The 22,549-nt window shown below is 51.7% G+C and overlaps 64 non-coding genes and 35 pseudogenes across 64 annotated transcripts; all 99 read left to right on the top strand.

Annotated features, from left to right (window-relative positions):
* Positions 1-107: 107 nt before the first annotated feature.
* LOC131099712 (5S ribosomal RNA) lies at positions 108-236 on the top strand (annotated as a pseudogene).
* A 112-nt stretch (positions 237-348) lies between these two features.
* LOC131097508 (5S ribosomal RNA) lies at positions 349-467 on the top strand. Its single transcript, XR_009116410.1, has one exon. It is a non-coding gene; the product is annotated as a 5S ribosomal RNA (ribosomal RNA).
* A 112-nt stretch (positions 468-579) lies between these two features.
* Positions 580-698, top strand: LOC131142721 (5S ribosomal RNA). The gene has a single exon (XR_009132789.1). It is a non-coding gene; the product is annotated as a 5S ribosomal RNA (ribosomal RNA).
* Positions 699-810: 112 nt separating this feature from the next.
* On the top strand, positions 811-929 carry LOC131142634 (5S ribosomal RNA). The gene has a single exon (XR_009132706.1). It is a non-coding gene; the product is annotated as a 5S ribosomal RNA (ribosomal RNA).
* A 112-nt stretch (positions 930-1,041) lies between these two features.
* On the top strand, positions 1,042-1,160 carry LOC131099103 (5S ribosomal RNA). The gene has a single exon (XR_009117941.1). It is a non-coding gene; the product is annotated as a 5S ribosomal RNA (ribosomal RNA).
* A 112-nt stretch (positions 1,161-1,272) lies between these two features.
* On the top strand, positions 1,273-1,391 carry LOC131099540 (5S ribosomal RNA). Its single transcript, XR_009118366.1, has one exon. It is a non-coding gene; the product is annotated as a 5S ribosomal RNA (ribosomal RNA).
* A 112-nt stretch (positions 1,392-1,503) lies between these two features.
* On the top strand, positions 1,504-1,622 carry LOC131098538 (5S ribosomal RNA). Its single transcript, XR_009117406.1, has one exon. It is a non-coding gene; the product is annotated as a 5S ribosomal RNA (ribosomal RNA).
* A 112-nt stretch (positions 1,623-1,734) lies between these two features.
* On the top strand, positions 1,735-1,853 carry LOC131099289 (5S ribosomal RNA). The gene has a single exon (XR_009118124.1). It is a non-coding gene; the product is annotated as a 5S ribosomal RNA (ribosomal RNA).
* Positions 1,854-1,965: 112 nt separating this feature from the next.
* On the top strand, positions 1,966-2,084 carry LOC131097692 (5S ribosomal RNA). Its single transcript, XR_009116587.1, has one exon. It is a non-coding gene; the product is annotated as a 5S ribosomal RNA (ribosomal RNA).
* A 112-nt stretch (positions 2,085-2,196) lies between these two features.
* LOC131141088 (5S ribosomal RNA) lies at positions 2,197-2,305 on the top strand (annotated as a pseudogene).
* A 112-nt stretch (positions 2,306-2,417) lies between these two features.
* Positions 2,418-2,536, top strand: LOC131100049 (5S ribosomal RNA). Its single transcript, XR_009118816.1, has one exon. It is a non-coding gene; the product is annotated as a 5S ribosomal RNA (ribosomal RNA).
* A 112-nt stretch (positions 2,537-2,648) lies between these two features.
* Positions 2,649-2,767, top strand: LOC131143002 (5S ribosomal RNA). The gene has a single exon (XR_009133059.1). It is a non-coding gene; the product is annotated as a 5S ribosomal RNA (ribosomal RNA).
* Positions 2,768-2,879: 112 nt separating this feature from the next.
* LOC131142120 (5S ribosomal RNA) lies at positions 2,880-2,988 on the top strand (annotated as a pseudogene).
* A 112-nt stretch (positions 2,989-3,100) lies between these two features.
* On the top strand, positions 3,101-3,219 carry LOC131097629 (5S ribosomal RNA). The gene has a single exon (XR_009116526.1). It is a non-coding gene; the product is annotated as a 5S ribosomal RNA (ribosomal RNA).
* A 112-nt stretch (positions 3,220-3,331) lies between these two features.
* LOC131142017 (5S ribosomal RNA) lies at positions 3,332-3,440 on the top strand (annotated as a pseudogene).
* Positions 3,441-3,552: 112 nt separating this feature from the next.
* Positions 3,553-3,671, top strand: LOC131097182 (5S ribosomal RNA). Its single transcript, XR_009116094.1, has one exon. It is a non-coding gene; the product is annotated as a 5S ribosomal RNA (ribosomal RNA).
* Positions 3,672-3,783: 112 nt separating this feature from the next.
* On the top strand, positions 3,784-3,902 carry LOC131100085 (5S ribosomal RNA). Its single transcript, XR_009118852.1, has one exon. It is a non-coding gene; the product is annotated as a 5S ribosomal RNA (ribosomal RNA).
* A 112-nt stretch (positions 3,903-4,014) lies between these two features.
* Positions 4,015-4,123, top strand: LOC131100415 (5S ribosomal RNA; annotated as a pseudogene).
* Positions 4,124-4,235: 112 nt separating this feature from the next.
* On the top strand, positions 4,236-4,354 carry LOC131098409 (5S ribosomal RNA). The gene has a single exon (XR_009117283.1). It is a non-coding gene; the product is annotated as a 5S ribosomal RNA (ribosomal RNA).
* Positions 4,355-4,467: 113 nt separating this feature from the next.
* On the top strand, positions 4,468-4,586 carry LOC131143335 (5S ribosomal RNA). Its single transcript, XR_009133386.1, has one exon. It is a non-coding gene; the product is annotated as a 5S ribosomal RNA (ribosomal RNA).
* Positions 4,587-4,698: 112 nt separating this feature from the next.
* Positions 4,699-4,807, top strand: LOC131142356 (5S ribosomal RNA; annotated as a pseudogene).
* A 112-nt stretch (positions 4,808-4,919) lies between these two features.
* LOC131097691 (5S ribosomal RNA) lies at positions 4,920-5,038 on the top strand. The gene has a single exon (XR_009116586.1). It is a non-coding gene; the product is annotated as a 5S ribosomal RNA (ribosomal RNA).
* A 112-nt stretch (positions 5,039-5,150) lies between these two features.
* Positions 5,151-5,259, top strand: LOC131141969 (5S ribosomal RNA; annotated as a pseudogene).
* A 112-nt stretch (positions 5,260-5,371) lies between these two features.
* Positions 5,372-5,490, top strand: LOC131097628 (5S ribosomal RNA). The gene has a single exon (XR_009116525.1). It is a non-coding gene; the product is annotated as a 5S ribosomal RNA (ribosomal RNA).
* A 112-nt stretch (positions 5,491-5,602) lies between these two features.
* LOC131142377 (5S ribosomal RNA) lies at positions 5,603-5,711 on the top strand (annotated as a pseudogene).
* A 112-nt stretch (positions 5,712-5,823) lies between these two features.
* LOC131097181 (5S ribosomal RNA) lies at positions 5,824-5,942 on the top strand. The gene has a single exon (XR_009116093.1). It is a non-coding gene; the product is annotated as a 5S ribosomal RNA (ribosomal RNA).
* A 112-nt stretch (positions 5,943-6,054) lies between these two features.
* LOC131100084 (5S ribosomal RNA) lies at positions 6,055-6,173 on the top strand. The gene has a single exon (XR_009118851.1). It is a non-coding gene; the product is annotated as a 5S ribosomal RNA (ribosomal RNA).
* A 112-nt stretch (positions 6,174-6,285) lies between these two features.
* Positions 6,286-6,394, top strand: LOC131100414 (5S ribosomal RNA; annotated as a pseudogene).
* A 112-nt stretch (positions 6,395-6,506) lies between these two features.
* LOC131098408 (5S ribosomal RNA) lies at positions 6,507-6,625 on the top strand. Its single transcript, XR_009117282.1, has one exon. It is a non-coding gene; the product is annotated as a 5S ribosomal RNA (ribosomal RNA).
* A 113-nt stretch (positions 6,626-6,738) lies between these two features.
* Positions 6,739-6,857, top strand: LOC131143334 (5S ribosomal RNA). The gene has a single exon (XR_009133385.1). It is a non-coding gene; the product is annotated as a 5S ribosomal RNA (ribosomal RNA).
* Positions 6,858-6,969: 112 nt separating this feature from the next.
* Positions 6,970-7,088, top strand: LOC131097627 (5S ribosomal RNA). Its single transcript, XR_009116524.1, has one exon. It is a non-coding gene; the product is annotated as a 5S ribosomal RNA (ribosomal RNA).
* A 112-nt stretch (positions 7,089-7,200) lies between these two features.
* On the top strand, positions 7,201-7,309 carry LOC131142016 (5S ribosomal RNA; annotated as a pseudogene).
* Positions 7,310-7,421: 112 nt separating this feature from the next.
* On the top strand, positions 7,422-7,540 carry LOC131097180 (5S ribosomal RNA). The gene has a single exon (XR_009116092.1). It is a non-coding gene; the product is annotated as a 5S ribosomal RNA (ribosomal RNA).
* A 112-nt stretch (positions 7,541-7,652) lies between these two features.
* LOC131100083 (5S ribosomal RNA) lies at positions 7,653-7,771 on the top strand. The gene has a single exon (XR_009118850.1). It is a non-coding gene; the product is annotated as a 5S ribosomal RNA (ribosomal RNA).
* Positions 7,772-7,883: 112 nt separating this feature from the next.
* LOC131100412 (5S ribosomal RNA) lies at positions 7,884-7,992 on the top strand (annotated as a pseudogene).
* Positions 7,993-8,104: 112 nt separating this feature from the next.
* On the top strand, positions 8,105-8,223 carry LOC131098407 (5S ribosomal RNA). The gene has a single exon (XR_009117281.1). It is a non-coding gene; the product is annotated as a 5S ribosomal RNA (ribosomal RNA).
* A 113-nt stretch (positions 8,224-8,336) lies between these two features.
* Positions 8,337-8,455, top strand: LOC131143333 (5S ribosomal RNA). The gene has a single exon (XR_009133384.1). It is a non-coding gene; the product is annotated as a 5S ribosomal RNA (ribosomal RNA).
* A 112-nt stretch (positions 8,456-8,567) lies between these two features.
* LOC131142509 (5S ribosomal RNA) lies at positions 8,568-8,676 on the top strand (annotated as a pseudogene).
* Positions 8,677-8,788: 112 nt separating this feature from the next.
* Positions 8,789-8,907, top strand: LOC131097690 (5S ribosomal RNA). Its single transcript, XR_009116585.1, has one exon. It is a non-coding gene; the product is annotated as a 5S ribosomal RNA (ribosomal RNA).
* Positions 8,908-9,019: 112 nt separating this feature from the next.
* On the top strand, positions 9,020-9,138 carry LOC131098875 (5S ribosomal RNA). The gene has a single exon (XR_009117721.1). It is a non-coding gene; the product is annotated as a 5S ribosomal RNA (ribosomal RNA).
* Positions 9,139-9,250: 112 nt separating this feature from the next.
* LOC131142633 (5S ribosomal RNA) lies at positions 9,251-9,369 on the top strand. Its single transcript, XR_009132705.1, has one exon. It is a non-coding gene; the product is annotated as a 5S ribosomal RNA (ribosomal RNA).
* Positions 9,370-9,481: 112 nt separating this feature from the next.
* Positions 9,482-9,600, top strand: LOC131099102 (5S ribosomal RNA). The gene has a single exon (XR_009117940.1). It is a non-coding gene; the product is annotated as a 5S ribosomal RNA (ribosomal RNA).
* Positions 9,601-9,712: 112 nt separating this feature from the next.
* Positions 9,713-9,831, top strand: LOC131099539 (5S ribosomal RNA). The gene has a single exon (XR_009118365.1). It is a non-coding gene; the product is annotated as a 5S ribosomal RNA (ribosomal RNA).
* Positions 9,832-9,943: 112 nt separating this feature from the next.
* Positions 9,944-10,062, top strand: LOC131098537 (5S ribosomal RNA). Its single transcript, XR_009117405.1, has one exon. It is a non-coding gene; the product is annotated as a 5S ribosomal RNA (ribosomal RNA).
* Positions 10,063-10,174: 112 nt separating this feature from the next.
* LOC131141184 (5S ribosomal RNA) lies at positions 10,175-10,283 on the top strand (annotated as a pseudogene).
* A 112-nt stretch (positions 10,284-10,395) lies between these two features.
* Positions 10,396-10,514, top strand: LOC131099288 (5S ribosomal RNA). The gene has a single exon (XR_009118123.1). It is a non-coding gene; the product is annotated as a 5S ribosomal RNA (ribosomal RNA).
* Positions 10,515-10,626: 112 nt separating this feature from the next.
* LOC131141691 (5S ribosomal RNA) lies at positions 10,627-10,735 on the top strand (annotated as a pseudogene).
* Positions 10,736-10,847: 112 nt separating this feature from the next.
* On the top strand, positions 10,848-10,966 carry LOC131143090 (5S ribosomal RNA). The gene has a single exon (XR_009133145.1). It is a non-coding gene; the product is annotated as a 5S ribosomal RNA (ribosomal RNA).
* A 112-nt stretch (positions 10,967-11,078) lies between these two features.
* Positions 11,079-11,187, top strand: LOC131142451 (5S ribosomal RNA; annotated as a pseudogene).
* A 112-nt stretch (positions 11,188-11,299) lies between these two features.
* On the top strand, positions 11,300-11,408 carry LOC131101042 (5S ribosomal RNA; annotated as a pseudogene).
* Positions 11,409-11,520: 112 nt separating this feature from the next.
* On the top strand, positions 11,521-11,639 carry LOC131100139 (5S ribosomal RNA). Its single transcript, XR_009118904.1, has one exon. It is a non-coding gene; the product is annotated as a 5S ribosomal RNA (ribosomal RNA).
* A 112-nt stretch (positions 11,640-11,751) lies between these two features.
* On the top strand, positions 11,752-11,860 carry LOC131142265 (5S ribosomal RNA; annotated as a pseudogene).
* Positions 11,861-11,972: 112 nt separating this feature from the next.
* On the top strand, positions 11,973-12,091 carry LOC131100082 (5S ribosomal RNA). Its single transcript, XR_009118849.1, has one exon. It is a non-coding gene; the product is annotated as a 5S ribosomal RNA (ribosomal RNA).
* Positions 12,092-12,203: 112 nt separating this feature from the next.
* Positions 12,204-12,312, top strand: LOC131100411 (5S ribosomal RNA; annotated as a pseudogene).
* A 112-nt stretch (positions 12,313-12,424) lies between these two features.
* On the top strand, positions 12,425-12,543 carry LOC131097626 (5S ribosomal RNA). Its single transcript, XR_009116523.1, has one exon. It is a non-coding gene; the product is annotated as a 5S ribosomal RNA (ribosomal RNA).
* A 112-nt stretch (positions 12,544-12,655) lies between these two features.
* LOC131142015 (5S ribosomal RNA) lies at positions 12,656-12,764 on the top strand (annotated as a pseudogene).
* A 112-nt stretch (positions 12,765-12,876) lies between these two features.
* On the top strand, positions 12,877-12,995 carry LOC131097179 (5S ribosomal RNA). The gene has a single exon (XR_009116091.1). It is a non-coding gene; the product is annotated as a 5S ribosomal RNA (ribosomal RNA).
* A 112-nt stretch (positions 12,996-13,107) lies between these two features.
* Positions 13,108-13,226, top strand: LOC131100081 (5S ribosomal RNA). Its single transcript, XR_009118848.1, has one exon. It is a non-coding gene; the product is annotated as a 5S ribosomal RNA (ribosomal RNA).
* Positions 13,227-13,338: 112 nt separating this feature from the next.
* On the top strand, positions 13,339-13,447 carry LOC131100409 (5S ribosomal RNA; annotated as a pseudogene).
* A 112-nt stretch (positions 13,448-13,559) lies between these two features.
* Positions 13,560-13,678, top strand: LOC131097625 (5S ribosomal RNA). Its single transcript, XR_009116522.1, has one exon. It is a non-coding gene; the product is annotated as a 5S ribosomal RNA (ribosomal RNA).
* A 112-nt stretch (positions 13,679-13,790) lies between these two features.
* LOC131142013 (5S ribosomal RNA) lies at positions 13,791-13,899 on the top strand (annotated as a pseudogene).
* A 112-nt stretch (positions 13,900-14,011) lies between these two features.
* LOC131097176 (5S ribosomal RNA) lies at positions 14,012-14,130 on the top strand. The gene has a single exon (XR_009116089.1). It is a non-coding gene; the product is annotated as a 5S ribosomal RNA (ribosomal RNA).
* Positions 14,131-14,242: 112 nt separating this feature from the next.
* Positions 14,243-14,361, top strand: LOC131100080 (5S ribosomal RNA). Its single transcript, XR_009118847.1, has one exon. It is a non-coding gene; the product is annotated as a 5S ribosomal RNA (ribosomal RNA).
* Positions 14,362-14,473: 112 nt separating this feature from the next.
* LOC131100408 (5S ribosomal RNA) lies at positions 14,474-14,582 on the top strand (annotated as a pseudogene).
* Positions 14,583-14,694: 112 nt separating this feature from the next.
* LOC131098406 (5S ribosomal RNA) lies at positions 14,695-14,813 on the top strand. The gene has a single exon (XR_009117280.1). It is a non-coding gene; the product is annotated as a 5S ribosomal RNA (ribosomal RNA).
* A 113-nt stretch (positions 14,814-14,926) lies between these two features.
* On the top strand, positions 14,927-15,045 carry LOC131143332 (5S ribosomal RNA). The gene has a single exon (XR_009133383.1). It is a non-coding gene; the product is annotated as a 5S ribosomal RNA (ribosomal RNA).
* Positions 15,046-15,157: 112 nt separating this feature from the next.
* LOC131142508 (5S ribosomal RNA) lies at positions 15,158-15,266 on the top strand (annotated as a pseudogene).
* A 112-nt stretch (positions 15,267-15,378) lies between these two features.
* On the top strand, positions 15,379-15,497 carry LOC131097687 (5S ribosomal RNA). Its single transcript, XR_009116583.1, has one exon. It is a non-coding gene; the product is annotated as a 5S ribosomal RNA (ribosomal RNA).
* A 112-nt stretch (positions 15,498-15,609) lies between these two features.
* Positions 15,610-15,728, top strand: LOC131098874 (5S ribosomal RNA). The gene has a single exon (XR_009117720.1). It is a non-coding gene; the product is annotated as a 5S ribosomal RNA (ribosomal RNA).
* Positions 15,729-15,840: 112 nt separating this feature from the next.
* LOC131142631 (5S ribosomal RNA) lies at positions 15,841-15,959 on the top strand. The gene has a single exon (XR_009132703.1). It is a non-coding gene; the product is annotated as a 5S ribosomal RNA (ribosomal RNA).
* A 112-nt stretch (positions 15,960-16,071) lies between these two features.
* On the top strand, positions 16,072-16,190 carry LOC131099101 (5S ribosomal RNA). The gene has a single exon (XR_009117939.1). It is a non-coding gene; the product is annotated as a 5S ribosomal RNA (ribosomal RNA).
* Positions 16,191-16,302: 112 nt separating this feature from the next.
* LOC131099538 (5S ribosomal RNA) lies at positions 16,303-16,421 on the top strand. The gene has a single exon (XR_009118364.1). It is a non-coding gene; the product is annotated as a 5S ribosomal RNA (ribosomal RNA).
* Positions 16,422-16,533: 112 nt separating this feature from the next.
* On the top strand, positions 16,534-16,652 carry LOC131098536 (5S ribosomal RNA). Its single transcript, XR_009117404.1, has one exon. It is a non-coding gene; the product is annotated as a 5S ribosomal RNA (ribosomal RNA).
* Positions 16,653-16,764: 112 nt separating this feature from the next.
* Positions 16,765-16,873, top strand: LOC131141183 (5S ribosomal RNA; annotated as a pseudogene).
* A 112-nt stretch (positions 16,874-16,985) lies between these two features.
* Positions 16,986-17,104, top strand: LOC131099287 (5S ribosomal RNA). Its single transcript, XR_009118121.1, has one exon. It is a non-coding gene; the product is annotated as a 5S ribosomal RNA (ribosomal RNA).
* A 112-nt stretch (positions 17,105-17,216) lies between these two features.
* Positions 17,217-17,325, top strand: LOC131141690 (5S ribosomal RNA; annotated as a pseudogene).
* A 112-nt stretch (positions 17,326-17,437) lies between these two features.
* Positions 17,438-17,556, top strand: LOC131143089 (5S ribosomal RNA). Its single transcript, XR_009133144.1, has one exon. It is a non-coding gene; the product is annotated as a 5S ribosomal RNA (ribosomal RNA).
* Positions 17,557-17,668: 112 nt separating this feature from the next.
* Positions 17,669-17,777, top strand: LOC131142450 (5S ribosomal RNA; annotated as a pseudogene).
* A 112-nt stretch (positions 17,778-17,889) lies between these two features.
* LOC131101041 (5S ribosomal RNA) lies at positions 17,890-17,998 on the top strand (annotated as a pseudogene).
* A 112-nt stretch (positions 17,999-18,110) lies between these two features.
* On the top strand, positions 18,111-18,229 carry LOC131100138 (5S ribosomal RNA). The gene has a single exon (XR_009118903.1). It is a non-coding gene; the product is annotated as a 5S ribosomal RNA (ribosomal RNA).
* A 112-nt stretch (positions 18,230-18,341) lies between these two features.
* LOC131142264 (5S ribosomal RNA) lies at positions 18,342-18,450 on the top strand (annotated as a pseudogene).
* A 112-nt stretch (positions 18,451-18,562) lies between these two features.
* LOC131100079 (5S ribosomal RNA) lies at positions 18,563-18,681 on the top strand. Its single transcript, XR_009118846.1, has one exon. It is a non-coding gene; the product is annotated as a 5S ribosomal RNA (ribosomal RNA).
* A 112-nt stretch (positions 18,682-18,793) lies between these two features.
* LOC131100407 (5S ribosomal RNA) lies at positions 18,794-18,902 on the top strand (annotated as a pseudogene).
* Positions 18,903-19,014: 112 nt separating this feature from the next.
* On the top strand, positions 19,015-19,133 carry LOC131097624 (5S ribosomal RNA). The gene has a single exon (XR_009116521.1). It is a non-coding gene; the product is annotated as a 5S ribosomal RNA (ribosomal RNA).
* A 112-nt stretch (positions 19,134-19,245) lies between these two features.
* Positions 19,246-19,354, top strand: LOC131142012 (5S ribosomal RNA; annotated as a pseudogene).
* A 112-nt stretch (positions 19,355-19,466) lies between these two features.
* LOC131097175 (5S ribosomal RNA) lies at positions 19,467-19,585 on the top strand. Its single transcript, XR_009116088.1, has one exon. It is a non-coding gene; the product is annotated as a 5S ribosomal RNA (ribosomal RNA).
* A 112-nt stretch (positions 19,586-19,697) lies between these two features.
* Positions 19,698-19,816, top strand: LOC131100078 (5S ribosomal RNA). The gene has a single exon (XR_009118845.1). It is a non-coding gene; the product is annotated as a 5S ribosomal RNA (ribosomal RNA).
* Positions 19,817-19,928: 112 nt separating this feature from the next.
* On the top strand, positions 19,929-20,037 carry LOC131100406 (5S ribosomal RNA; annotated as a pseudogene).
* Positions 20,038-20,149: 112 nt separating this feature from the next.
* Positions 20,150-20,268, top strand: LOC131098405 (5S ribosomal RNA). Its single transcript, XR_009117279.1, has one exon. It is a non-coding gene; the product is annotated as a 5S ribosomal RNA (ribosomal RNA).
* A 113-nt stretch (positions 20,269-20,381) lies between these two features.
* On the top strand, positions 20,382-20,500 carry LOC131143331 (5S ribosomal RNA). Its single transcript, XR_009133382.1, has one exon. It is a non-coding gene; the product is annotated as a 5S ribosomal RNA (ribosomal RNA).
* Positions 20,501-20,612: 112 nt separating this feature from the next.
* On the top strand, positions 20,613-20,721 carry LOC131142355 (5S ribosomal RNA; annotated as a pseudogene).
* A 112-nt stretch (positions 20,722-20,833) lies between these two features.
* LOC131097686 (5S ribosomal RNA) lies at positions 20,834-20,952 on the top strand. The gene has a single exon (XR_009116582.1). It is a non-coding gene; the product is annotated as a 5S ribosomal RNA (ribosomal RNA).
* Positions 20,953-21,064: 112 nt separating this feature from the next.
* On the top strand, positions 21,065-21,173 carry LOC131141086 (5S ribosomal RNA; annotated as a pseudogene).
* Positions 21,174-21,285: 112 nt separating this feature from the next.
* Positions 21,286-21,404, top strand: LOC131143001 (5S ribosomal RNA). Its single transcript, XR_009133058.1, has one exon. It is a non-coding gene; the product is annotated as a 5S ribosomal RNA (ribosomal RNA).
* Positions 21,405-21,516: 112 nt separating this feature from the next.
* LOC131142218 (5S ribosomal RNA) lies at positions 21,517-21,625 on the top strand (annotated as a pseudogene).
* A 112-nt stretch (positions 21,626-21,737) lies between these two features.
* Positions 21,738-21,856, top strand: LOC131097623 (5S ribosomal RNA). The gene has a single exon (XR_009116520.1). It is a non-coding gene; the product is annotated as a 5S ribosomal RNA (ribosomal RNA).
* Positions 21,857-21,968: 112 nt separating this feature from the next.
* On the top strand, positions 21,969-22,077 carry LOC131142011 (5S ribosomal RNA; annotated as a pseudogene).
* A 112-nt stretch (positions 22,078-22,189) lies between these two features.
* Positions 22,190-22,308, top strand: LOC131097174 (5S ribosomal RNA). The gene has a single exon (XR_009116087.1). It is a non-coding gene; the product is annotated as a 5S ribosomal RNA (ribosomal RNA).
* Positions 22,309-22,420: 112 nt separating this feature from the next.
* Positions 22,421-22,539, top strand: LOC131100077 (5S ribosomal RNA). Its single transcript, XR_009118844.1, has one exon. It is a non-coding gene; the product is annotated as a 5S ribosomal RNA (ribosomal RNA).
* Positions 22,540-22,549: the final 10 nt, after the last annotated feature.

The raw sequence follows: 22,549 nt of genomic DNA, 5'->3' as shown, positions 1-22,549 counted from the left end.
TGGTTTCTGCTCTTGCCTGACAGCAAAGGGCGCTGTTTGACACTTTTTGTCAGAGTCTAGTTTGGCCTGCGTCACCTTCAAATAGGATCTTTTCAGTTGACCTGGCAGTTTACAGCCATACTACCCTGAAAACGCCCGATCTCGTCCGATCTCGTCCGATCTCGGAAGCTAAGCAGGGGCGGGCCTGGTTAGTACTTGGATGGGAGACCGCCTGGGAATACCAGGTGCTGTAAGCTTTTTATGGTTTCTGCTCTTGCCTGACAGCAGAGGGCGCTGTTTTACACTTTTTGCTGGAGTCTAGTTTGGCCTGCGTCGCCTTCAAATAAGATTTTTTCAGTTGCCCTTAAAGCTTACGGCCATACTACCCCGAAAACGCCCGATCTCGTCCGATCTCGGAAGCTAAGCAGGGGCTGGCCTGGTTAGTACTTGGATGGGAGACCGCCTGGGAATACCAGGTGCTGTAAGCTTTTTATGGTTTCTGCTCTTGCCTGACAGCAGAGGGCGCTGTTTGACACTTTTTGCTGGAGTCTAGTTTGGCCTGCGTCGCCTTCAAATAAGATTTTTTCAGTTGCCCTTAAAGCTTACGGCCATACTACCCTGAAAACGCCCGATCTCGTCCGATCTCGGAAGCAAAGCAGGGGCGGGCCTGGTTAGTACTTGGATGGGAGACCGCCTGGGAATACCAGGTGCTGTAAGCTTTTTATGGTTTCTGCTCTTGCCTGACAGCAGAGGGCGCTGTTTGACACTTTTTGCTGGAGTCTAGTTTGGCCTGCGTCGCCTTCAAATAAGATTTTTTCAGTTGCCCTTTAAGCTTACGGCCATACTACCCTGAAAACGCCCGATCTCGTCCGATCTCGGAAGCTAAGCAGGGGCTGGCCTGGTTAGTACTTGGATGGGAGACCGCCTGGGAATACCAGGTGCTGTAAGCTTTTTATGGTTTCTGCTCTTGCCTGACAGCAGAGGGCGCTGTTTGACACTTTTTGCTGGAGTTTAGTTTGGCCTGCGTCGCCTTCAAATAGGATCTTTTCAGTTGCCTTGGCAGCTTACAGCCATACTACCCTGAAAACGCCCGATCTCATCCGATCTCGGAAGCTAAGCAGGGGCGGGCCTGGTTAGTACTTGGATGGGAAACCGCCTAGGAATACCAGGTGCTCTAAGCTTTTTATGGTTTCTGCTTTTGCCTGAAAGCAGAGGGCGCTGTTTGACACTTTTTGCTGGAGCCTAGTTTGGCCTGCGTCGCCTTCAAATAGGATCTTTTCAGTTGCCCTGGCAGCTTACGGCCATACTACCCTGAAAACGCCCGATATCGTCCGATCTCGGAAGCTAAGCAGGGGCGGGCCTGGTTAGTACTTGGATGAGAGACCGCCTGGGAATACCAGGTGCTGTAAGCCTTTTATAGTTTCGGCTCTTGCCTGACAGCAGAGGGCGCTGTTTGACACTTTTTGCTGGAGTCTAGTTTGGCCTGCGTCGCCTTCAAATAGGATCTTTTCAGTTGATCTGGCAGCTTACGGTCATACTACCCTGAAAATGCCCGATCTCGTCCGATCTCGTAAGCTAAACAGGGGTGGGCCTGGTTAGTACTTGGATGGGAGACCGCCTGGGAATACCAGGTGCTGTAAGCCTTTTATGGTTTCTGCTCTTGCCTGACAGCAGAGGGCGCTGTTTGACACTTTTTGCTGGAGTCTAGTTTGGCCTGCGTCACCTTCAAATAGGATCTTTTCAGTTCACCTGGCAGCTTACGGCCATACTATCCTGAAAAAGCCCGATCTCGTCCGATCTCGGAAGCTAAGCAGGGGCGGGCCTGGTTAGTACTTGGATGGGAGACCGCCTGGAAATACCAGGTGCTGTAAGCTTTATATGGTTTCTGCTCTTGCCTGACAGCAGAGGGCGCTGTTTGACACTTTTTGCTGGAGTCTAGTTTGGCCTGCGTCGCCTTCAAATAGGATCTTTTCAGTTGATCTGGCAGCTTACGGTCATACTACCCTGAAAACGCCCGATCTCGTCCGATCTCGTAAGCTAAACAGGGGTGGGCCTGGTTAGTACTTGGATGGGAGACCGCCTGGGAATACCAGGTGCTGTAAGCCTTTTATGGTTTCTGCTCATGCCTGACAGCAGAGGGCGCTGTTTGACACTTTTTGCTGGAGTCTAGTTTGGCCTGCGTCGCCTTCAAATAGGATCTTTTCAGTTGACCTGGCAGCTTACGGCCATACTACCCTGAAAACGCCCGATCTCGGAAGCTAAGCAGGGGCGGGCCTGGTTAGTACTTGGATGGGAGACCGCCTGGGAATACCAGGTGCTATAAGCTTTTTATGGTTTCTGCTCTTGCCTGACAGCAAAGGGCGCTGTTTGACACTTTTTGCCAGAGTCTAGTTTGGCCTGCGTCACCTTCAAATAGGATCTTTTCAGTTGACCTGGCAGCTTACGGCCATACTACCCTGAAAACGCCCGATCTCGTCTGATCTCGGAAACTAAGCAGGGGCGGGCCTGGTTAGTACTTGGATGGGAGACCGCCTGGGAATACTAGGTCCTGTAAGCTTTTTATGGTTTCTGCTCTTGCCTGACAGCAGAGGGCGCTGTTTGACACTTTTTGCTGGAGTCTAGTTTGGCCTGCGTCACCTTCAAATAGGATCTTTTCAGGTGACCTGGCAGCTTACGGCCATACTACCCTTAAAACGCCTGATCTCGTCCGATCTCGGAAGCTAAGCAGGGGAGGGCCTGGTTAGTACTTGGATGGGAGACCGCCTGGGAATACCAGGTGCTGTAAGCTTTTTATGGTTTCTGCTCTTGCCTGACAGCAGAGGGCGCTGTTTGACACTTTTTGCTGGAGTCTAGTTTGGCCTGCGTCACCTTCAAATAGGATCTTTTCAGTTCACCTGGCAGCTTACGGCCATACTACCCTGAAATCGCCCGATCTCGGAAGCTAAGCAGGGGCGGGCCTGGGTAGTACTTGGATGGGAGACAGCCTGGGAATACCAGGTGCTGTAAGCTTTTTATGGTTTCTGCTCTTGCCTGACAGCAAAGGGCGCTGTTTGACACTTTTTGCCAGAGTCTAGTTTGGCCTGCGTCGCCTTCAAATAGGATCTTTTCAGTTGATCTTGCAGCTTACGGCCATACTATCCTGAAAAAGCCCGATCTCGTCCGATCTCGGAAGCTAAGCAGGGGCGGGCCTGGTTAGTACTTGGATGGGAGACCGCCTGGGAATACCAGGTGCTGTAAGCCTTTTATGGTTTCTGCTCATGCCTGACAGCAGAGGGCGCTGTTTGACACTTTTTGCTGGAGTCTAGTTTGGCCTGCGTCGCCTTCAAATAGGATCTTTTCAGTTGACCTGGCAGCTTACGGCCAAACTACCCTGAAAACGCCCGATCTCGGACGCTAAGCAGGGGCGGGCCTGGTTAGTACTTGGATGGGAGACCGTCTGGGAATACCAGGTGCTGTAAGCTTTTTATGGTTTCTGCTCTTGCCTGACAGCAAAGGGCGCTGTTTGACACTTTTTGCCAGCGTCTAGTTTGGCCTGCGTCACCTTCAAATAGGATCTTTTCAGTTGACCTGGCAGCTTACGGCCATACTACCCTGAAAACGCCCGATCTCGTCAGATCTCGGAAGCTAAGCAGGGGCGGGCCTGGTTAGTACTTGGATGGGAGACCGCCTGGGAATACCAGGTGCTGAAAGCTTTTTATGGTTTCTGCTCTTGCCTGACAGCAGAGGGCGCTGTTTGACACTTTTTGCTGGAGTCTAGTTTGGCCTGCGTCACCTTCAAATAGGATCTTTTCAGTTGACCTGGCAGCTTACGGACATACTACCCTTAAAACGCCTGATCTCGTCCGATCTCGGAAGGTAAGCAGGGGCTGGCCTGGTTAGTACTTGGATGGGAGACCGCCTGGGAATACCAGGTGCTGTAAGCTTTTTATGGTTTCTGCTCTTGCCTGACAGCAGAGGGCGCTGTTTGACACTTTTTGCTGGAGTCTAGTTTGGCCTGCGTCACCTTCAAATAGGATCTTTTCATTTCACCTGGCAGCTTACGGCCATACTACCCTGAAAACGCCCGATCTCGGAAGCTAAGCAGGGGCGGGCCTGGTTAGTACTTGGATGGGAGACCGCCTGGGAATACCAGGTGCTGTAAGCTTTTTATGGTTTCTGCTCTTGCCTGACAGCAAAGGGCGCTGTTTGACACTTTTTGCCAGAGTCTAGTTTGGCCTGCGTCACCTTCAAATAGGATCTTTTCAGTTGACCTGGCAGCTTACGGCCATACTACCCTGAAAACGCCAGATCTCGTCCGATCTTGGAAGCTAAGCAGGGGCGGGCCTGGTTAGTACTTGGATGGGAGACCGCCTGGGAATACCAGGTGCTGTAAGCTTTTTTATGGTTTCTGCTCTTGCCTGACAGCAGAGGGCGCTGTTTGACACTTTTTGCTGGAGTCTAGTTTGGCCTGCGTCACCTTCAAATAGGATCTTTTCAGTTGACCTGGCAGCTTACGGCCATACTACCCTTAAAACGCCTGATCTCGTCCGATCTCGGAAGCTAAGCAGGGGCGGGCCTGGTTAGTACTTGGATGGGAGACCGCCTGGGAATACCAGGTGCTGTAAGCTTTTGATGGTTTCTGCTCTTGCCTGACAGCAAAGGGCGCTGTTTGACACTTTTTGCCAGAGTCTAGTTTGGCCTGCGTCGCCTTCAAATAGGATCTTTTCAGTTGATCTTGCAGCTTACGGCCATACTATCCTGAAAAAGCCCGATCTCGGAAGCTAAGCAGGGGCGGGCCTGGTTAGTACTTGGATGGGAGACCGCCTGGGAATACCAGGTGCTGTAAGATTTATATGGTTTCTGCTCTTGCCTGACAGCAGAGGGCGCTGTTTGACACTTTTTGCTGGAGTCTAGTTTGGCCTGCGTCGCCTTCAAATAGGATCTTTTCAGTTGATCTGGCAGCTTACGGTCATACTACCCTGAAAACGCCCGATCTCGTCCGATCTCGTAAGCTAAACAGGGGTGGGCCTGGTTAGTACTTGGATGGGAGACCGCCTGGGAATACCAGGTGCTGTAAGCCTTTTATGGTTTCTGCTCATGCCTGACAGCAGAGGGCGCTGTTTGACACTTTTTGCTGGAGTCTAGTTTGGCCTGCGTCGCCTTCAAATAGGATCTTTTCAGTTGACCTGGCAGCTTACGGCCATACTACCCTGAAAACGCCCGATCTCGGAAGCTAAGCAGGGGCGGGCCTGGTTAGTACTTGGATGGGAGACAGCCTGGGAATACCAGGTGCTGTAAGCTTTTTATGGTTTCTGCTCTTGCCTGACAGCAAAGGGCGCTGTTTGACACTTTTTGCCAGAGTCTAGTTTGGCCTGCGTCGCCTTCAAATAGGATCTTTTCAGTTGATCTTGCAGCTTACGGCCATACTATCCTGAAAAAGCCCGATCTCGTCCGATCTCGGAAGCTAAGCAGGGGCGGGCCTGGTTAGTACTTGGATGGGAGACCGCCTGGGAATACCAGGTGCTGTAAGCCTTTTATGGTTTCTGCTCATGCCTGACAGCAGAGGGCGCTGTTTGACACTTTTTGCTGGAGTCTAGTTTGGCCTGCGTCGCCTTCAAATAGGATCTTTTCAGTTGACCTGGCAGCGTACGGCCAAACTACCCTGAAAACGCCCGATCTCGGACGCTAAGCAGGGGCGGGCCTGGTTAGTACTTGGATGGGAGACCGTCTGGGAATACCAGGTGCTGTAAGCTTTTTATGGTTTCTGCTCTTGCCTGACAGCAAAGGGCGCTGTTTGACACTTTTTGCCAGCGTCTAGTTTGGCCTGCGTCACCTTCAAATAGGATCTTTTCAGTTGACCTGGCAGCTTACGGCCATACTACCCTGAAAACGCCCGATCTCGTCAGATCTCGGAAGCTAAGCAGGGGCGGGCCTGGTTAGTACTTGGATGGGAGACCGCCTGGGAATACCAGGTGCTGAAAGCTTTTTATGGTTTCTGCTCTTGCCTGACAGCAGAGGGCGCTGTTTGACACTTTTTGCTGGAGTCTAGTTTGGCCTGCGTCACCTTCAAATAGGATCTTTTCAGTTGACCTGGCAGCTTACGGACATACTACCCTTAAAACGCCTGATCTCGTCCGATCTCGGAAGGTAAGCAGGGGCTGGCCTGGTTAGTACTTGGATGGGAGACCGCCTGGGAATACCAGGTGCTGTAAGCTTTTTATGGTTTCTGCTCTTGCCTGACAGCAGAGGGCGCTGTTTGACACTTTTTGCTGGAGTCTAGTTTGGCCTGCGTCACCTTCAAATAGGATCTTTTCATTTCACCTGGCAGCTTACGGCCATACTACCCTGAAAACGCCCGATCTCGGAAGCTAAGCAGGGGCGGGCCTGGTTAGTACTTGGATGGGAGACCGCCTGGGAATACCAGGTGCTGTAAGCTTTTTATGGTTTCTGCTCTTGCCTGACAGCAAAGGGCGCTGTTTGACACTTTTTGCCAGAGTCTAGTTTGGCCTGCGTCACCTTCAAATAGGATCTTTTCAGTTGACCTGGCAGCTTACGGCCATACTACCCTGAAAACGCCAGATCTCGTCCGATCTTGGAAGCTAAGCAGGGGCGGGCCTGGTTAGTACTTGGATGGGAGACCGCCTGGGAATACCAGGTGCTGTAAGCTTTTTTATGGTTTCTGCTCTTGCCTGACAGCAGAGGGCGCTGTTTGACACTTTTTGCTGGAGTCTAGTTTGGCCTGCGTCACCTTCAAATAGGATCTTTTCAGTTGACCTGGCAGCTTACGGCCATACTACCCTTAAAACGCCTGATCTCGTCCGATCTCGGAAGCTAAGCAGGGGCGGGCCTGGTTAGTACTTGGATGGGAGACCGCCTGGGAATACCAGGTGCTGTAAGCTTTTGATGGTTTCTGCTCTTGCCTGACAGCAAATGGCGCTGTTTGACACTTTTTGCCAGAGTCTAGTTTGGCCTGCGTCGCCTTCAAATAGGATCTTTTCAGTTGATCTTGCAGCTTACGGCCATACTATCCTGAAAAAGCCCGATCTCGTCCGATCTCGGAAGCTAAGCAGGGGCGGGCCTGGTTAGTACTTGGATGGGAGACCGCCTGGGAATACCAGGTGCTGTAAGCCTTTTATGGTTTCTGCTCATGCCTGACAGCAGAGGGCGCTGTTTGACACTTTTTGCTGGAGTCTAGTTTGGCCTGCGTCGCCTTCAAATAGGATCTTTTCAGTTGACCTGGCAGCTTACGGCCAAACTACCCTGAAAACGCCCGATCTCGGACGCTAAGCAGGGGCGGGCCTGGTTAGTACTTGGATGGGAGACCGTCTGGGAATACCAGGTGCTGTAAGCTTTTTATGGTTTCTGCTCTTGCCTGACAGCAAAGGGCGCTGTTTGACACTTTTTGCCAGCGTCTAGTTTGGCCTGCGTCACCTTCAAATAGGATCTTTTCAGTTGACCTGGCAGCTTACGGCCATACTACCCTGAAAACGCCCGATCTCGTCAGATCTCGGAAGCTAAGCAGGGGCGGGCCTGGTTAGTACTTGGATGGGAGACCGCCTGGGAATACCAGGTGCTGAAAGCTTTTTATGGTTTCTGCTCTTGCCTGACAGCAGAGGGCGCTGTTTGACACTTTTTGCTGGAGTCTAGTTTGGCCTGCGTCACCTTCAAATAGGATCTTTTCAGTTGACCTGGCAGCTTACGGACATACTACCCTTAAAACGCCTGATCTCGTCCGATCTCGGAAGGTAAGCAGGGGCTGGCCTGGTTAGTACTTGGATGGGAGACCGCCTGGGAATACCAGGTGCTGTAAGCTTTTTATGGTTTCTGCTCTTGCCTGACAGCAGAGGGCGCTGTTTGACACTTTTTGCTGGAGTCTAGTTTGGCCTGCGTCACCTTCAAATAGGATCTTTTCATTTCACCTGGCAGCTTACGGCCATACTACCCTGAAAACGCCCGATCTCGGAAGCTAAGCAGGGGCGGGCCTGGTTAGTACTTGGATGGGAGACCGCCTGGGAATACCAGGTGCTGTAAGCTTTTTATGGTTTCTGCTCTTGCCTGACAGCAAAGGGCGCTGTTTGACACTTTTTGCCAGAGTCTAGTTTGGCCTGCGTCACCTTCAAATATGATCTTTTCAGTTGACCTGGCAGCTTACGGCCATACTACCCTGAAAACGCCAGATCTCGTCCGATCTTGGAAGCTAAGCAGGGGCGGGCCTGGTTAGTACTTGGATGGGAGACCGCCTGGGAATACCAGGTGCTGTAAGCTTTTTTATGGTTTCTGCTCTTGCCTGACAGCAGAGGGCGCTGTTTGACACTTTTTGCTGGAGTCTAGTTTGGCCTGCGTCACCTTCAAATAGGATCTTTTCAGTTGACCTGGCAGCTTACGGCCATACTACCCTTAAAACGCCTGATCTCGTCCGATCTCGGAAGCTAAGCAGGGGCGGGCCTGGTTAGTACTTGGATGGGAGACCGCCTGGGAATACCAGGTGCTGTAAGCTTTTGATGGTTTCTGCTCTTGCCTGACAGCAAAGGGCGCTGTTTGACACTTTTTGCCAGAGTCTAGTTTGGCCTGCGTCGCCTTCAAATAGGATCTTTTCAGTTGATCTTGCAGCTTACGGCCATACTATCCTGAAAAAGCCAGATCTCGGAAGCTAAGCAGGGGCGGGCCTGGTTAGTACTTGGATGGGAGACCGCCTGGGAATACCAGGTGCTGTAAGATTTATATGGTTTCTGCTCTTGCCTGACAGCAGAGGGCGCTGTTTGACACTTTTTGCTGGAGTCTAGTTTGGCCTGCGTCGCCTTCAAATAGGATCTTTTCAGTTGATCTGGCAGCTTACGGTCATACTACCCTGAAAACGCCCGATCTCGTCCGATCTCGTAAGCTAAACAGGGGTGGGCCTGGTTAGTACTTGGATGGGAGACCGCCTGGGAATACCAGGTGCTGTAAGCCTTTTATGGTTTCTGCTCATGCCTGACAGCAGAGGGCGCTGTTTGACACTTTTTGCTGGAGTCTAGTTTGGCCTGCGTCGCCTTCAAATAGGATCTTTTCAGTTGATCTTGCAGCTTACGGCCATACTATCCTGAAAAAGCCCGATCTCGTCCGATCTCGGAAGCAAAGCAGGGGCGGGCCTGGTTAGTACTTGGATGGGAGACCGCCTGGGAATACCAGGTGCTGTAAGCTTTTTATGGTTTCTGCTCTTGCCTGACAGCAGAGGGCGCTGTTTGACACTTTTTGCTGGAGTCTAGTTTGGCCTGCGTTGCCTTCAAATAAGATTTTTTCAGTTGCCCTTAAAGCTTACGGCCATACTACCCTGAAAACGCCCGATCTCGTCCGATCTCGGAAGCTAAGCAGGGGCTGGCCTGGTTAGTACTTGGATGGGAGACCGCCTGGGAATACCAGGTGCTGTAAGCTTTTTATGGTTTCTGCTCTTGCCTGACAGCAGAGGGCGCTGTTTGACACTTTTTGCTGGAGTTTAGTTTGGCCTGCGTCGCCTTCAAATAGGATCTTTTCAGTTGCCTTGGCAGCTTACAGCCATACTACCCTGAAAACGCCCGATCTCATCCGATCTCGGAAGCTAAGCAGGGGCGGGCCTGGTTAGTACTTGGATGGGAAACCGCCTAGGAATACCAGGTGCTCTAAGCTTTTTATGGTTTCTGCTTTTGCCTGAAAGCAGAGGGCGCTGTTTGACACTTTTTGCTGGAGTCTAGTTTGGCCTGCGTCGCCTTCAAATAGGATCTTTTCAGTTGCCCTGGCAGCTTACGGCCATACTACCCTGAAAACGCCCGATATCGTCCGATCTCGGAAGCTAAGCAGGGGCGGGCCTGGTTAGTACTTGGATGAGAGACCGCCTGGGAATACCAGGTGCTGTAAGCCTTTTATGGTTTCGGCTCTTGCCTGACAGCAGAGGGCGCTGTTTGACACTTTTTGCTGGAGTCTAGTTTGGCCTGCGTCGCCTTCAAATAGGATCTTTTCAGTTGATCTGGCAGCTTACGGTCATACTACCCTGAAAATGCCCGATCTCGTCCGATCTCGTAAGCTAAACAGGGGTGGGCCTGGTTAGTACTTGGATGGGAGACCGCCTGGGAATACCAGGTGCTGTAAGCCTTTTATGGTTTCTGCTCTTGCCTGACAGCAGAGGGCGCTGTTTGACACTTTTTGCTGGAGTCTAGTTTGGCCTGCGTCACCTTCAAATAGGATCTTTTCAGTTCACCTGGCAGCTTACGGCCATACTACCCTGAAAAAGCCCGATCTCGGAAGCTAAGCAGGGGCGGGCCTGGTTAGTACTTGGATGGGAGACCGCCTGGGAATACCAGGTGCTGTAAGCTTTTTATGGTTTCTGCTCTTGCCTGACAGCAAAGGGCGCTGTTTGACACTTTTTGCCAGAGTCTAGTTTGGCCTGCGTCGCCTTCAAATAGGATCTTTTCAGTTGATCTGGCAGCTTACGGCCATACTATCCTGAAAAAGCCCGATCTCGTCCGATCTCGGAAGCTAAGCAGGGGCGGGCCTGGTTAGTACTTGGATGGGAGACCGCCTGGAAATACCAGGTGCTGTAAGCTTTATATGGTTTCTGCTCTTGCCTGACAGCAGAGGGCGCTGTTTGACACTTTTTGCTGGAGTCTAGTTTGGCCTGCGTCACCTTCAAATAGGATCTTTTCAGTTGATCTGGCAGCTTACGGCCATACTACCCTGAAAACGCCCGATCTCGGACGCTAAGCAGGGGCGGGCCTGGTTAGTACTTGGATGGGAGACCGCCTGGGAATACCAGGAGCTGTAAGCTTTTTATGGTTTCTGCTCTTGCCTGACAGCAAAGGGCGCTGTTTGACACTTTTTGCCAGAGTCTAGTTTGGCCTGCGTCACCTTCAAATAGGATCTTTTCAGTTGACCTGGCAGCTTATGGCCATACTACCCTGAAAACGCCCGATCTCGTCTGATCTCGGAAACTAAGCAGGGTCGGGCCTGGTTAGTACTTGGATGGGAGACCGCCTGGGAATACCAGGTGCTGTAAGCTTTTTATGGTTTCTGCTCTTGCCTGACAGCAGAGGGTGATGTTTGACACTTTTTGCTGGAGTATAGTTTGGCCTGCGTCACCTTCAAATAGGATCTTTTCAGTTGACCTGGCAGCTTACGGCCATACTACCCTTAAAACGTCCGATCTCGGAAGCTAAGCAGAGGCGGGCCTGGTTAGTACTTGGATGGGAGACCGGCTGGGAATACCAGGTGCTGTAAGCTTTTTATGGTTTCTGCTCTTGCCTGACAGCAGAGGGCGCTGTTTGACACTTTTTGCTGGAGTCTAGTTTGGCCTGCGTCACCTTCAAATAGGATCTTTTCAGTTCACCTGGCAGCTTACGGCCATACTACCCTGAAATCGCCCGATCTCGGAAGCTAAGCAGGGGCGGGCCTGGTTAGTACTTGGATGGGAGACCGCCTGGGAATACCAGGTGCTGTAAGCTTTTTATGGTTTCTGCTCTTGCCTGACAGCAAAGGGCGCTGTTTGACACTTTTTGCCAGAGTCTAGTTTGGCCTGCGTCGCCTTCAAATAGGATCTTTTCAGTTGATCTTGCAGCTTACGGCCATACTATCCTGAAAAAGCCCGATCTTGTCCGATCTCGGAAGCTAAGCAGGGGCGGGCCTGGTTAGTACGTGGATGGGAGACCGCCTGGGAATACCAGGTGCTGTAAGCCTTTTATGGTTTCTGCTCATGCCTGACAGCAGAGGGCGCTGTTTGACACTTTTTGCTGGAGTCTAGTTTGGCCTGCGTCGCCTTCAAATAGGATCTTTTCAGTTGACCTGGCAGCTTACGGCCAAACTACCCTTAAAACGCCCGATCTCGGACGCTAAGCAGGGGCGGGCCTGGTTAGTACTTGGATGGGAGACCGTCTGGGAATACCAGGTGCTGTAAGCTTTTTATGGTTTCTGCTCTTGCCTGACAGCAGAGGGCGCTGTTTGACACTTTTTGCTGGAGTCTAGTTTGGCCTGCGTCACCTTCAAATAGGATCTTTTCAGTTGACCTGGCAGCTTACGGACATACTACCCTTAAAACGCCTGATCTCGTCCGATCTCGGAAGGTAAGCAGGGGCTGGCCTGGTTAGTACTTGGATGGGAGACCGCCTGGGAATACCAGGTGCTGTAAGCTTTTTATGGTTTCTGCTCTTGCCTGACAGCAGAGGGCGCTGTTTGACACTTTTTGCTGGAGTCTAGTTTGGCCTGCGTCACCTTCAAATAGGATCTTTTCAGTTCACCTGGCAGCTTACGGCCATACTACCCTGAAAACGCCCGATCTCGGAAGCTAAGCAGGGGCGGGCCTGGTTAGTACTTGGATGGGAGACCGCCTGGGAATACCAGGTGCTGTAAGCTTTTTATGGTTTCTGCTCTTGCCTGACAGCAAAGGGCGCTGTTTGACACTTTTTGCCAGAGTCTAGTTTGGCCTGCGTCGCCTTCAAATAGGATCTTTTCAGTTGATCTTGCAGCTTACGGCCATACTATCCTGAAAAAGCCCGATCTCGTCCGATCTCGGAAGCTAAGCAGGGGCGGGCCTGGTTAGTACTTGGATGGGAGACCGCCTGGGAATACCAGGTGCTGTAAGCCTTTTATGGTTTCTGCTCATGCCTGACAGCAGAGGGCGCTGTTTGACACTTTTTGCTGGAGTCTAGTTTGGCCTGCGTCGCCTTCAAATAGGATCTTTTCAGTTGACCTGGCAGCTTACGGCCAAACTACCCTGAAAACGCCCGATCTCGGACGCTAAGCAGGGGCGGGCCTGGTTAGTACTTGGATGGGAGACCGTCTGGGAATACCAGGTGCTGTAAGCTTTTTATGGTTTCTGCTCTTGCCTGACAGCAAAGGGCGCTGTTTGACACTTTTTGCCAGCGTCTAGTTTGGCCTGCGTCACCTTCAAATAGGATCTTTTCAGTTGACCTGGCAGCTTACGGCCATACTACCCTGAAAACGCCCGATCTCGTCAGATCTCGGAAGCTAAGCAGGGGCGGGCCTGGTTAGTACTTGGATGGGAGACCGCCTGGGAATACCAGGTGCTGAAAGCTTTTTATGGTTTCTGCTCTTGCCTGACAGCAGAGGGCGCTGTTTGACACTTTTTGCTGGAGTCTAGTTTGGCCTGCGTCACCTTCAAATAGGATCTTTTCAGTTGACCTGGCAGCTTACGGACATACTACCCTTAAAACGCCTGATCTCGTCCGATCTCGGAAGGTAAGCAGGGGCTGGCCTGGTTAGTACTTGGATGGGAGACCGCCTGGGAATACCAGGTGCTGTAAGCTTTTTATGGTTTCTGCTCTTGCCTGACAGCAGAGGGCGCTGTTTGACACTTTTTGCTGGAGTCTAGTTTGGCCTGCGTCACCTTCAAATAGGATCTTTTCATTTCACCTGGCAGCTTACGGCCATACTACCCTGAAAACGCCCGATCTCGGAAGCTAAGCAGGGGCGGGCCTGGTTAGTACTTGGATGGGAGACCGCCTGGGAATACCAGGTGCTGTAAGCTTTTGATGGTTTCTGCTCTTGCCTGACAGCAAAGGGCGCTGTTTGACACTTTTTGCCAGAGTCTAGTTTGGCCTGCGTCGCCTTCAAATAGGATCTTTTCAGTTGATCTTGCAGCTTACGGCCATACTATCCTGAAAAAGCCCGATCTCGTCCGATCTCGGAAGCTAAGCAGGGGCGGGCCTGGTTAGTACTTGGATGGGAGACCGCCTGGGAATACCAGGTGCTGTAAGCCTTTTATGGTTTCTGCTCATGCCTGACAGCAGAGGGCGCTGTTTGACACTTTTTGCTGGAGTCTAGTTTGGCCTGCGTCGCCTTCAAATAGGATCTTTTCAGTTGACCTGGCAGCTTACGGCCAAACTACCCTGAAAACGCCCGATCTCGGACGCTAAGCAGGGGCGGGCCTGGTTAGTACTTGGATGGGAGACCGTCTGGGAATACCAGGTGCTGTAAGCTTTTTATGGTTTCTGCTCTTGCCTGACAGCAAAGGGCGCTGTTTGACACTTTTTGCCAGCGTCTAGTTTGGCCTGCGTCACCTTCAAATAGGATCTTTTCAGTTGACCTGGCAGCTTACGGCCATACTACCCTGAAAACGCCCGATCTCGTCAGATCTCGGAAGCTAAGCAGGGGCGGGCCTGGTTAGTACTTGGATGGGAGACCGCCTGGGAATACCAGGTGCTGAAAGCTTTTTATGGTTTCTGCTCTTGCCTGACAGCAGAGGGCGCTGTTTGACACTTTTTGCTGGAGTCTAGTTTGGCCTGCGTCACCTTCAAATAGGATCTTTTCAGTTGACCTGGCAGCTTACGGACATACTACCCTTAAAACGCCTGATCTCGTCCGATCTCGGAAGGTAAGCAGGGGCTGGCCTGGTTAGTACTTGGATGGGAGACCGCCTGGGAATACCAGGTGCTGTAAGCTTTTTATGGTTTCTGCTCTTGCCTGACAGCAGAGGGCGCTGTTTGACACTTTTTGCTGGAGTCTAGTTTGGCCTGCGTCACCTTCAAATAGGATCTTTTCATTTCACCTGGCAGCTTACGGCCATACTACCCTGAAAACGCCCGATCTCGGAAGCTAAGCAGGGGCGGGCCTGGTTAGTACTTGGATGGGAGACCGCCTGGGAATACCAGGTGCTGTAAGCTTTTTATGGTTTCTGCTCTTGCCTGACAGCAAAGGGCGCTGTTTGACACTTTTTGCCAGAGTCTAGTTTGGCCTGCGTCACCTTCAAATATGATCTTTTCAGTTGACCTGGCAGCTTACGGCCATACTACCCTGAAAACGCCAGATCTCGTCCGATCTTGGAAGCTAAGCAGGGGCGGGCCTGGTTAGTACTTGGATGGGAGACCGCCTGGGAATACCAGGTGCTGTAAGCTTTTTTATGGTTTCTGCTCTTGCCTGACAGCAGAGGGCGCTGTTTGACACTTTTTGCTGGAGTCTAGTTTGGCCTGCGTCACCTTCAAATAGGATCTTTTCAGTTGACCTGGCAGCTTACGGCCATACTACCCTTAAAACGCCTGATCTCGTCCGATCTCGGAAGCTAAGCAGGGGCGGGCCTGGTTAGTACTTGGATGGGAGACCGCCTGGGAATACCAGGTGCTGTAAGCTTTTGATGGTTTCTGCTCTTGCCTGACAGCAAAGGGCGCTGTTTGACACTTTTTGCCAGAGTCTAGTTTGGCCTGCGTCGCCTTCAAATAGGATCTTTTCAGTTGATCTTGCAGCTTACGGCCATACTATCCTGAAAAAGCCAGATCTCGGAAGCTAAGCAGGGGCGGGCCTGGTTAGTACTTGGATGGGAGACCGCCTGGGAATACCAGGTGCTGTAAGATTTATATGGTTTCTGCTCTTGCCTGACAGCAGAGGGCGCTGTTTGACACTTTTTGCTGGAGTCTAGTTTGGCCTGCGTCGCCTTCAAATAGGATCTTTTCAGTTGATCTGGCAGCTTACGGTCATACTACCCTGAAAACGCCCGATCTCGTCCGATCTCGTAAGCTAAACAGGGGTGGGCCTGGTTAGTACTTGGATGGGAGACCGCCTGGGAATACCAGGTGCTGTAAGCCTTTTATGGTTTCTGCTCATGCCTGACAGCAGAGGGCGCTGTTTGACACTTTTTGCTGGAGTCTAGTTTGGCCTGCGTCGCCTTCAAATAGGATCTTTTCAGTTGATCTTGCAGCTTACGGCCATACTATCCTGAAAAAGCCCGATCTCGTCCGATCTCGGAAGCAAAGCAGGGGCGGGCCTGGTTAGTACTTGGATGGGAGACCGCCTGGGAATACCAGGTGCTGTAAGCTTTTTATGGTTTCTGCTCTTGCCTGACAGCAGAGGGCGCTGTTTGACACTTTTTGCTGGAGTCTAGTTTGGCCTGCGTTGCCTTCAAATAAGATTTTTTCAGTTGCCCTTAAAGCTTACGGCCATACTACCCTGAAAACGCCCGATCTCGTCCGATCTCGGAAGCTAAGCAGGGGCTGGCCTGGTTAGTACTTGGATGGGAGACCGCCTGGGAATACCAGGTGCTGTAAGCTTTTTATGGTTTCTGCTCTTGCCTGACAGCAGAGGGCGCTGTTTGACACTTTTTGCTGGAGTTTAGTTTGGCCTGCGTCGCCTTCAAATAGGATCTTTTCAGTTGCCTTGGCAGCTTACAGCCATACTACCCTGAAAACGCCCGATCTCATCCGATCTCGGAAGCTAAGCAGGGGCGGGCCTGGTTAGTACTTGGATGGGAAACCGCCTAGGAATACCAGGTGCTCTAAGCTTTTTATGGTTTCTGCTTTTGCCTGAAAGCAGAGGGCGCTGTTTGACACTTTTTGCTGGAGTCTAGTTTGGCCTGCGTCGCCTTCAAATAGGATCTTTTCAGTTGCCCTGGCAGCTTACGGCCATACTACCCTGAAAACGCCCGATATCGTCCGATCTCGGAAGCTAAGCAGGGGCGGGCCTGGTTAGTACTTGGATGAGAGACCGCCTGGGAATACCAGGTGCTGTAAGCCTTTTATGGTTTCGGCTCTTGCCTGACAGCAGAGGGCGCTGTTTGACACTTTTTGCTGGAGTCTAGTTTGGCCTGCGTCGCCTTCAAATAGGATCTTTTCAGTTGATCTGGCAGCTTACGGTCATACTACCCTGAAAATGCCCGATCTCGTCCGATCTCGTAAGCTAAACAGGGGTGGGCCTGGTTAGTACTTGGATGGGAGACCGCCTGGGAATACCAGGTGCTGTAAGCCTTTTATGGTTTCTGCTCTTGCCTGACAGCAGAGGGCGCTGTTTGACACTTTTTGCTGGAGTCTAGTTTGGCCTGCGTCACCTTCAAATAGGATCTTTTCAGTTCACCTGGCAGCTTACGGCCATACTACCCTGAAAAAGCCCGATCTCGGAAGCTAAGCAGGGGCGGGCCTGGTTAGTACTTGGATGGGAGACCGCCTGGGAATACCAGGTGCTGTAAGCTTTTTATGGTTTCTGCTCTTGCCTGACAGCAAAGGGCGCTGTTTGACACTTTTTGCCAGAGTCTAGTTTGGCCTGCGTCGCCTTCAAATAGGATCTTTTCAGTTGATCTGGCAGCTTACGGCCATACTATCCTGAAAAAGCCCGATCTCGTCCGATCTCGGAAGCTAAGCAGGGGCGGGCCTGGTTAGTACTTGGATGGGAGACCGCCTGGAAATACCAGGTGCTGTAAGCTTTATATGGTTTCTGCTCTTGCCTGACAGCAGAGGGCGCTGTTTGACACTTTTTGCTGGAGTCTAGTTTGGCCTGCGTCACCTTCAAATAGGATCTTTTCAGTTGATCTGGCAGCTTACGGCCATACTACCCTGAAAACGCCCGATCTCGGACGCTAAGCAGGGGCGGGCCTGGTTAGTACTTGGATGGGAGACCGCCTGGGAATACCAGGAGCTGTAAGCTTTTTATGGTTTCTGCTCTTGCCTGACAGCAAAGGGCGCTGTTTGACACTTTTTGCCAGAGTCTAGTTTGGCCTGCGTCACCTTCAAATAGGATCTTTTCAGTTGACCTGGCAGCTTATGGCCATACTACCCTGAAAACGCCCGATCTCGTCTGATCTCGGAAACTAAGCAGGGTCGGGCCTGGTTAGTACTTGGATGGGAGACCGCCTGGGAATACCAGGTGCTGTAAGCTTTTTATGGTTTCTGCTCTTGCCTGACAGCAGAGGGTGATGTTTGACACTTTTTGCTGGAGTATAGTTTGGCCTGCGTCACCTTCAAATAGGATCTTTTCAGTTGACCTGGCAGCTTACGGCCATACTACCCTTAAAACGTCCGATCTCGGAAGCTAAGCAGAGGCGGGCCTGGTTAGTACTTGGATGGGAGACCGGCTGGGAATACCAGGTGCTGTAAGCTTTTTATGGTTTCTGCTCTTGCCTGACAGCAGAGGGCGCTGTTTGACACTTTTTGCTGGAGTCTAGTTTGGCCTGCGTCACCTTCAAATAGGATCTTTTCAGTTCACCTGGCAGCTTACGGCCATACTACCCTGAAATCGCCCGATCTCGGAAGCTAAGCAGGGGCGGGCCTGGTTAGTACTTGGATGGGAGACCGCCTGGGAATACCAGGTGCTGTAAGCTTTTTATGGTTTCTGCTCTTGCCTGACAGCAAAGGGCGCTGTTTGACACTTTTTGCCAGAGTCTAGTTTGGCCTGCGTCGCCTTCAAATAGGATCTTTTCAGTTGATCTTGCAGCTTACGGCCATACTATCCTGAAAAAGCCCGATCTTGTCCGATCTCGGAAGCTAAGCAGGGGCGGGCCTGGTTAGTACGTGGATGGGAGACCGCCTGGGAATACCAGGTGCTGTAAGCCTTTTATGGTTTCTGCTCATGCCTGACAGCAGAGGGCGCTGTTTGACACTTTTTGCTGGAGTCTAGTTTGGCCTGCGTCGCCTTCAAATAGGATCTTTTCAGTTGACCTGGCAGCTTACGGCCAAACTACCCTTAAAACGCCCGATCTCGGACGCTAAGCAGGGGCGGGCCTGGTTAGTACTTGGATGGGAGACCGTCTGGGAATACCAGGTGCTGTAAGCTTTTTATGGTTTCTGCTCTTGCCTGACAGCAGAGGGCGCTGTTTGACACTTTTTGCTGGAGTCTAGTTTGGCCTGCGTCACCTTCAAATAGGATCTTTTCAGTTGACCTGGCAGCTTACGGACATACTACCCTTAAAACGCCTGATCTCGTCCGATCTCGGAAGGTAAGCAGGGGCTGGCCTGGTTAGTACTTGGATGGGAGACCGCCTGGGAATACCAGGTGCTGTAAGCTTTTTATGGTTTCTGCTCTTGCCTGACAGCAGAGGGCGCTGTTTGACACTTTTTGCTGGAGTCTAGTTTGGCCTGCGTCACCTTCAAATAGGATCTTTTCAGTTCACCTGGCAGCTTACGGCCATACTACCCTGAAAACGCCCGATCTCGGAAGCTAAGCAGGGGCGGGCCTGGTTAGTACTTGGATGGGAGACCGCCTGGGAATACCAGGTGCTGTAAGCTTTTTATGGTTTCTGCTCTTGCCTGACAGCAAAGGGCGCTGTTTGACACTTTTTGCCAGAGTCTAGTTTGGCCTGCGTCGCCTTCAAATAGGATCTTTTCAGTTGATCTTGCAGCTTACGGCCATACTATCCTGAAAAAGCCCGATCTCGTCCGATCTCGGAAGCTAAGCAGGGGCGGGCCTGGTTAGTACTTGGATGGGAGACCGCCTGGGAATACCAGGTGCTGTAAGCCTTTTATGGTTTCTGCTCATGCCTGACAGCAGAGGGCGCTGTTTGACACTTTTTGCTGGAGTCTAGTTTGGCCTGCGTCGCCTTCAAATAGGATCTTTTCAGTTGACCTGGCAGCTTACGGCCAAACTACCCTGAAAACGCCCGATCTCGGACGCTAAGCAGGGGCGGGCCTGGTTAGTACTTGGATGGGAGACCGTCTGGGAATACCAGGTGCTGTAAGCTTTTTATGGTTTCTGCTCTTGCCTGACAGCAAAGGGCGCTGTTTGACACTTTTTGCCAGCGTCTAGTTTGGCCTGCGTCACCTTCAAATAGGATCTTTTCAGTTGACCTGGCAGCTTACGGCCATACTACCCTGAAAACGCCCGATCTCGTCAGATCTCGGAAGCTAAGCAGGGGCGGGCCTGGTTAGTACTTGGATGGGAGACCGCCTGGGAATACCAGGTGCTGAAAGCTTTTTATGGTTTCTGCTCTTGCCTGACAGCAGAGGGCGCTGTTTGACACTTTTTGCTGGAGTCTAGTTTGGCCTGCGTCACCTTCAAATAGGATCTTTTCAGTTGACCTGGCAGCTTACGGACATACTACCCTTAAAACGCCTGATCTCGTCCGATCTCGGAAGGTAAGCAGGGGCTGGCCTGGTTAGTACTTGGATGGGAGACCGCCTGGGAATACCAGGTGCTGTAAGCTTTTTATGGTTTCTGCTCTTGCCTGACAGCAGAGGGCGCTGTTTGACACTTTTTGCTGGAGTCTAGTTTGGCCTGCGTCACCTTCAAATAGGATCTTTTCATTTCACCTGGCAGCTTACGGCCATACTACCCTGAAAACGCCCGATCTCGGAAGCTAAGCAGGGGCGGGCCTGGTTAGTACTTGGATGGGAGACCGCCTGGGAATACCAGGTGCTGTAAGCTTTTTATGGTTTCTGCTCTTGCCTGACAGCAAAGGGCGCTGTTTGACACTTTTTGCCAGAGTCTAGTTTGGCCTGCGTCACCTTCAAATAGGATCTTTTCAGTTGACCTGGCAGCTTACGGCCATACTACCCTGAAAACGCCAGATCTCGTCCGATCTTGGAAGCTAAGCAGGGGCGGGCCTGGTTAGTACTTGGATGGGAGACCGCCTGGGAATACCAGGTGCTGTAAGCTTTTTTATGGTTTCTGCTCTTGCCTGACAGCAGAGGGCGCTGTTTGACACTTTTTGCTGGAGTCTAGTTTGGCCTGCGTCACCTTCAAATAGGATCTTTTCAGTTGACCTGGCAGCTTACGGCCATACTACCCTTAAAACGCCTGATCTCGTCCGATCTCGGAAGCTAAGCAGGGGCGGGCCTGGTTAGTACTTGGATGGGAGACCGCCTGGGAATACCAGGTGCTGTAAGCTTTTGATGGTTTCTGCTCTTGCCTGACAGCAAAGGGCGCTGTTTGACACTTTTTGCCAGAGTCTAGTTTGGCCTGCGTCGCCTTCAAATAGGATCTTTTCAGTTGATCTTGCAGCTTACGGCCATACTATCCTGAAAAAGCCCGATCTCGGAAGCTAAGCAGGGGCGGGCCTGGTTAGTACTTGGATGGGAGACCGCCTGGGAATACCAGGTGCTGTAAGATTTATATGGTTTCTGCTCTTGCCTGACAGCAGAGGGCGCTGTTTGACACTTTTTGCTGGAGTCTAGTTTGGCCTGCGTCGCCTTCAAATAGGATCTTTTCAGTTGATCTGGCAGCTTACGGTCATACTACCCTGAAAACGCCCGATCTCGTCCGATCTCGTAAGCTAAACAGGGGTGGGCCTGGTTAGTACTTGGATGGGAGACCGCCTGGGAATACCAGGTGCTGTAAGCCTTTTATGGTTTCTGCTCATGCCTGACAGCAGAGGGCGCTGTTTGACACTTTTTGCTGGAGTCTAGTTTGGCCTGCGTCGCCTTCAAATAGGATCTTTTCAGTTGACCTGGCAGCTTACGGCCATACTACCCTGAAAACGCCCGATCTCGGAAGCTAAGCAGGGGCGGGCCTGGTTAGTACTTGGATGGGAGACCGCCTGGGAATACCAGGTGCTATAAGCTTTTTATGGTTTCTGCTCTTGCCTGACAGCAGAGGGCGCTGTTTGACACTTTTTGCTGGAGTCTAGTTTGGCCTGCGTCACCTTCAAATAGGATCTTTTCAGTTCACCTGGCAGCTTACGGCCATACTACCCTTAAAACGCCTGATCTCGTCCGATCTCGGAAGCTAAGCAGGGGAGGGCCTGGTTAGTACTTGGATGGGAGACCGCCTGGGAATACCAGGTGCTGTAAGCTTTTTATGGTTTCTGCTCTTGCCTGACAGCAGAGGGCGCTGTTTGACACTTTTTGCTGGAGTCTAGTTTGGCCTGCGTCACCTTCAAATAGGATCTTTTCAGTTCACCTGGCAGCTTACGGCCATACTACCCTGAAATCGCCCGATCTCGGAAGCTAAGCAGGGGCGGGCCTGGTTAGTACTTGGATGGGAGACAGCCTGGGAATACCAGGTGCTGTAAGCTTTTTATGGTTTCTGCTCTTGCCTGACAGCAAAGGGCGCTGTTTGACACTTTTTGCCAGAGTCTAGTTTGGCCTGCGTCGCCTTCAAATAGGATCTTTTCAGTTGATCTTGCAGCTTACGGCCATACTATCCTGAAAAAGCCCGATCTCGTCCGATCTCGGAAGCTAAGCAGGGGCGGGCCTGGTTAGTACTTGGATGGGAGACCGCCTGGGAATACCAGGTGCTGTAAGCCTTTTATGGTTTCTGCTCATGCCTGACAGCAGAGGGCGCTGTTTGACACTTTTTGCTGGAGTCTAGTTTGGCCTGCGTCGCCTTCAAATAGGATCTTTTCAGTTGACCTGGCAGCTTACGGCCAAACTACCCTGAAAACGCCCGATCTCGGACGCTAAGCAGGGGCGGGCCTGGTTAGTACTTGGATGGGAGACCGTCTGGGAATACCAGGTGCTGTAAGCTTTTTATGGTTTCTGCTCTTGCCTGACAGCAAAGGGCGCTGTTTGACACTTTTTGCCAGCGTCTAGTTTGGCCTGCGTCACCTTCAAATAGGATCTTTTCAGTTGACCTGGCAGCTTACGGCCATACTACCCTGAAAACGCCCGATCTCGTCAGATCTCGGAAGCTAAGCAGGGGCGGGCCTGGTTAGTACTTGGATGGGAGACCGCCTGGGAATACCAGGTGCTGAAAGCTTTTTATGGTTTCTGCTCTTGCCTGACAGCAGAGGGCGCTGTTTGACACTTTTTGCTGGAGTCTAGTTTGGCCTGCGTCACCTTCAAATAGGATCTTTTCAGTTGACCTGGCAGCTTACGGACATACTACCCTTAAAACGCCTGATCTCGTCCGATCTCGGAAGGTAAGCAGGGGCTGGCCTGGTTAGTACTTGGATGGGAGACCGCCTGGGAATACCAGGTGCTGTAAGCTTTTTATGGTT

This window comes from Doryrhamphus excisus, chromosome 13, assembly GCF_030265055.1.
Source record: "Doryrhamphus excisus isolate RoL2022-K1 chromosome 13, RoL_Dexc_1.0, whole genome shotgun sequence".
Classification (NCBI taxonomy): Eukaryota; Metazoa; Chordata; class Actinopteri; order Syngnathiformes; family Syngnathidae; genus Doryrhamphus; species Doryrhamphus excisus.
Note: the sequence above shows the minus strand (reverse complement) of the source record. Positions and strands in the feature narration are given on the sequence as shown.